At 32.9% G+C, this 5,474-nt stretch overlaps 1 pseudogene; it reads right to left on the bottom strand.

Moving 5' to 3' along the window:
* Positions 1-2,256: 2,256 nt before the first annotated feature.
* On the bottom strand, positions 2,257-2,386 carry LOC126944359 (uncharacterized; annotated as a pseudogene).
* Positions 2,387-5,474: the final 3,088 nt, after the last annotated feature.

Here is a 5,474-nt window from a genome sequence, read left to right on the forward strand (position 1 = left end):
GAAATGTTTTCTAAATTAGTGAAAGGATGGGAAAATAAAGTTGGTGAAATCCCTCTGAAAGTAGAATCAAACAAAAGAATGTACAACACTCTGATGAATGTTTGACTAAAAGTTCCAGAAAGAAAAAAAAAAGAAGAGGGTGGAGAAAAAATTGCCAAAGAAATAATACAAGAAAGCATCTCAGACCTTAAGGATATAACACTCTGTATTTAAAAGAATTGCCATAATAAATGAGAAAAAATGAAAACAAAGACACATCGTCATGAAGTTGTCACTGTATTTGGATTAAAAATGGTTCATAAAGCTTCCAAAGAGTGAAAAAAAGTTTAATAAAAAGTTAAGAAATCAAATGGTAGTCAGGCTTTTCAAAAATGATATTATAAACTAAAAAGAAATTAATCAATGCTTCTAAAGCACTGCAAGAAAATTCTTTCCAATTTAGAATTCTGTGTCCAAACAGAAGGGGGATAAGATAAAGTAACTATACATCCACAGAAAATCTTTTTTATTATTATTATTATTATACTTTAAGTTCTAGGGTACATGTGCATAACGTGCAGGTTTGTTACATATGTATACTTGTGCCATGTTGGTGTGCCGCACCCATCAACTCGTCAGCACCCATCAACTCATCATTTACATCAGGTATAACTCCCAATGCAATCCCTCCCCCCTCCCCCCTGCCCATAATGGGCCCCGGAGTGTGATGTTCCCCTTCCCGAGTCCAAGTGATCTCATTGTTCAGTTCCCACCTATGAGTGAGAACATGCAGTGTTTGGTTTTCTGTTCTTGTGATAGTTTGCTGAGAATGATGGTTTCTAACTGCATCCATGTCCCTACAAAGGACACAAACTCATCCTTTTTTTATGGATGCATAGTATTCCATGGTGTATATGTGCCCATTTTCTTAATCTAGTCTGTCACTGATGGACATTTGGGTTGATTCCCAGTCTTTGCTATTGTGAATAGTGCCGCAATAAACATACGTGTGCATGTGTCTTTATAGCAGCATGATTTATAATCCTTTGGGTATATACCCAGTAATGGGATGGCTGGGTCATACGGTACTTCTAGTTCTAGATCCTTGAGGAATCGCCATACTGTTTTCCATAATGGTTGAACTAGTTTACAATCCCACCAACAGTGTAAAAGTGTTCCTATTTCTCCACATCCTCTCCAGCACCTGTTGTTTCCTGACTTTTTCATGATTGCCATTCTAACTAGTGTGAGATGGTATCTCACTGTGGTTTTGATTTGCATTTCTCTGATGGCCAGTGATGATGAGCATTTTTTCATGTGTCTGTTGGCTGTATGAATGTCTTCTTTTGAGAAATGTCTGTCCATATCCTTCGCCCACTTTTTGATGGGGTTGTTTGTTTTTTTCTTGTAAATTTGTTTGAGTTCTTTGTAGGTTCTGGATATTAGCCCTTTGTCAGATGGGTAGATTGCAAAAATTTCTCCCATTCTGTAGGTTGCCTGTTCACTCTGATGGTAGTTTCTTTTGCTGTGCAGAAGCTCTTTAGTTTAATGAGATCCCATTTGTCAATTTTGGCTTTTGTTGCTGTTGCTTTTGGTGTTTTAGACATGAAGTCCTTGCCCATGCCTATGTCCTGAATGGTATTACCTAGGTTTTCTTCTAGGGTTTTTATGGTATTAGGTCTAACATTTAAGTCTCTAATCCATCTTGAATTAATTTTCGTATAAGGAGTAAGGAAAGGATCCAGTTTCAGCTTTCTACTTATGGCTAGCCAATTTTCCCAGCACCATTTATTAAATAGGGAATCCTTTCCCCATTTCTTGTTTTTCTCAGGTTTGTCAAAGATCAGATGGCTGTAGATGTGTGGTATTATTTCTGAGGATTCTGTTCTGTTCCATTGGTCTATATCTCTGTTTTGGTACCAGTACCATGCTGTTTTGGTTACTATAGCCTTGTAGTATAGTTTGAAGTCAGGTAGCGTGATGCCTCCAGCTTTGTTCTTTTGACTTAGGATTGTCTCGGCAATGTGGGCTCTTTTTTGGTTCCATATGAACTTTAAAGCAGTTTTTTCCAATTCTGTGAAGAAAGTCATTGGTAGCTTCATGGGGATGGCATTGAATCTATAAATTACCTTGGGCAGTATGGCCATTTTCACGATATTGATTCTTCCTATCTATGAGCATGGTATGTTCTTCCATTTGTTTGTGTCCTCTTTGATTTCACTGAGCAGTGGTTTGTAGTTCTCCTTGAAGAGGTCCTTTACATCCCTTGTAAGTTGGATTCCTAGGTATTTTATTCTCTTTGAAGCAATTGTGAATGGAAGTTCATTCATGAGGAAAAGTTTTCAATTAGCAATAATCACATCTCGGATAAACCTCTTTGGCTACAATACTGCCACTGCACAAAGCTTAGAAAATCTTAAAAAATGTATCTCTTCTGTATCATTTATCAGGAAACTATTGAAGAATGAGCTCATTCAAAATGCAGGAGTAAAAGGGTGAAAATACAAGATTTAGAGTATAAAGAATCCAACACAGGAGTGCAGGCCTGGAGAACAATCATTCTAGATTAGAGCAGGAGGATAAGAGACTCTGCGGGGAGGGGTGATGGATATGTGTTACATTTTGATCATGAGGAAAATAATATTCAGAGGAGTTCTATATTTGCTTTGGAGGAAGAATCAGTGATGAAGTGAATAATGCAACGTTTAAAGTGACACCATTATAAACTGCAAAAAAATGAAAAGTTTGAATAAGAAAGGAAACGTAATCATGTTCTTGCTTTGGCTCAATAGTGAAAATTCTTACATAATCATAATGTAAGTTACTTGGAGGCTTACTTCTCTCATTTATAAAATGGGTAAATGAATAATAATAACAGTCACTCTGATAAAGGAATTAATGAATATAAGCACTTAAAGATATTCCTGTCATATAGTAAATACTCAATAAATATCAGCTGTATTGTTAGCTATGTGTGAAGAAAATACTGAAAACGTATCAAAAGCTATGATACAACTATATTGAGAACAGCGAGTTCTTTTTTCTTAGATAATAATGAGTCAATAACCATATAAGCATATTTTTTAGAAACCAGGGGGTAAATACTATATAAAACAGCTAAAATAATTGAAAGTAGGTATCATTGGAAGTAGTAGCAGGGGAAAACTAGGTACTAAGGTTTTTTTTTGGTAATCCTTTTAAGAATATTTGACTTTCTAAAACTACTTGCAGTTTTTTAATTAAAAATAAAAATAATTCTAAAACAACAGAGACAAACCAGGAAAACACTAAAACAGAAGTATGTGTGGCCATATTTGACAATATCAAATTGAAATTCAAAATGGATCAGAAAGGATAACCAATTACCATGAATATGAAACTATCATGAACCATTATGTACATAAGAATGTAATAAAACTATTAAAAGTGAAAAGGTAATTTGACAAATTCTCAATTATAGAGTGAAGTTTTAACAGACCACATATTAGTTCATTCTTACACTACTAATGAAGACATACCAGGGACTGGGTAATTTATAAAGGAAAGAGGTTTAATTGACTCACAGTACTTATGGCTCAGGAGGCCTCAAGAAACTTATAATCATGGTGAAAGGGGAAGCAAACAGTCCTCTTTCACGGGACAGCAGAACGAAGAAGTACCAAGCAAAAAGGGGGAAAAGCCCCTTATAAAATCATCAGATCTCATGAGAACTTACTCACTATCACGAGAACAACATGAGGGTAACTGCCCCCATGATTAAATTATCTCCCACTGGTCCCTTCCACAACATGTGAGGATTGTGGGAACTATAATTCAAGATGAGATTTGGGTGGGGATATAGCCAAACCATATCAGACCACTCTCCAAAACTGACAGATAAAATGGAACAAAAATAAATATCAAAAATAAGAAGTTTGAATAATATGTTTTCATTTTTTAAAATGTAATTTAATAGTTTTGCCTCAGAGAAGTTTATACCTAAAAAGAATACATTCTTTTCAAAAACTAATGAAGCATTTACAAAAATTGATCATTTATTAAGGTCTCAATGAAATTTTTATAAAATTTAAAACATAAAAGCCAAAATCTCTAACATGTAATCCAAAATTAGAAAATTAATAAGTGAAGAGAGAAAACGGCTATCAGATTGGCAATGTTAAGCCTTTTGTAAAATAACTTTTGAGTTAACAATAAGCAAAAAGAGACATTATATCTCAATAAAGAAAAGAGAAAGAATGCACCTGAAAGAATAAAAAGGTAAATCCAAGAAAACACTGAAAAGAAAGAAAAAGAAAGGAGAAATTTGTGCTGCCAGATATTCAAATTGAACAATAACTGTACAATGAATAAAAGAGAGTGGTACTAACTAGAAACTCTAGCAATACATCCAAGCCTATATAAAGGTGACACTTCAGTGTGGAAAGGATTAATTATTCAATAAATAGTGCTTGGATCATTGGTTAACTATTTAGGAGAAATAAAGAGTAGACCCTCACATTATATTATTTGCCAAAATAAGTAATTTTCACTTAGATTAAAATTTTAAATGTTAAAAGAAAACCATGTAAGTTTTAAATATATATAATCTAGGGGTGACTGGAACAGTCTTTCTGGCATAAAACCAAAGACAGCAATAGTAAGGAAAATATTGAAAGATTTGACAGTAGAGTGTCAAAAATATAATAAATAGAATTAAAATCAAACTACACACTGGAAAACTATATGCAGCAGAAAAATAGTTAATAACGCTAGTATTCTAAAAGTTTATATACTTCAGGACAAAAATAACCAATATCCTTAGAAAAACTGATCAAAAGACCTAAAAAATAATTCACCAATGAAGATATTTTTCCTCAATAAACATTTTAAAAAGTATAAACTTATTAGGAATTTAAAACATGAATAGTTAAAAAAAATACCAGTGATATGCCATTTTTTTGTTTGGGAAAATGGCACTCACACATTGCTGTTACGAGTTAAAATTGGCACAACCTTTATAAATAGTGTTTTGGCAGTAGATATCAAAAGTCTTAAAATATGTAAGTCTTTTAATCAAGATATTACACCCTAGGAAATTGTCATAGGAAAATAATGTGAAAAAAATTGACAGTAAGATATTTATTACAACGCTGTTAGGAAAAAATTAACAATCTAAATGTGCACCAATGGTAAATTAGTGAAGTAGATGATGATGCAAATGGATTACAATGTAGCTACTCACAATAACAGCACTGAAATGTATTAGTTCACATATAAACATATGCATTGGTAAAGAAAACAAAAAGATTATGTAAGAATTTATACTCTCATTTATAATTTATACCTGTTCTGTTCTCATATGTATGCTAAATGTCTAGTACATAATAGCTCACAATAACGGTTAAGTACACAAACTGTAAAAAATAATTGCATATATTATATACCTAATCACATATAAATAATTACAAATGTTAATTATATAATTAAGAACCTAACTATAAATTTAAATGTTATAT

The sequence above is a fragment of the Macaca thibetana genome, chromosome 1 (assembly GCF_024542745.1).
Source record: "Macaca thibetana thibetana isolate TM-01 chromosome 1, ASM2454274v1, whole genome shotgun sequence".
NCBI classification, from domain to species: domain Eukaryota; kingdom Metazoa; phylum Chordata; class Mammalia; order Primates; family Cercopithecidae; genus Macaca; species Macaca thibetana.